A 463-nucleotide genomic window follows, 5' to 3' on the forward strand; every position below is an offset into this window, starting at 1 on the left:
TCTCCGCATCGTGTCTGCTGGGGTGAGGCCTCCCCTGCCCGGTGGGCGGCCGGGCGGAGTCTGCAAGGGCGGCGGTCAGGTGGGAGGCGCCGTCCGGGGCCGCCCAGCACCAGCGCCCATGGCAGCGGGGCCGCTTCAGGGGCTGCGACGGACCCCCCAAGTCTCATACACGTCGGGGCCTTCCGGCTTGGGGGCCGCTTGGGAGGCGGGACGTCACGAAAAGTGGGCTCCCCCCGCAGCCCCGCCGCCCCCAGACCAGGCTGAGGGAGGCGGCTGACGGTGAGCCCCCGGGGTGCGTGGGGCCCCTCTGGCCCAGCCCCCTCCCACAGCCCCAGCATCCAGTAGTTCTGGGGACCCCGGCGCCCGGCCCCCCGCAGGGAGTGGGCGTGTCCGCGCCTCTTTCCTGGTCCGGTCAGTGGGGTGCCAGGGGGCCGCTGTTTCCTCCCCCCAAGGCCTCGGCCTG

This window comes from Condylura cristata, unplaced genomic scaffold (assembly GCF_000260355.1).
Source record: "Condylura cristata isolate star-nosed mole 26May11 unplaced genomic scaffold, ConCri1.0 scaffold00058, whole genome shotgun sequence".
Taxonomy (NCBI): domain Eukaryota; kingdom Metazoa; phylum Chordata; class Mammalia; order Eulipotyphla; family Talpidae; genus Condylura; species Condylura cristata.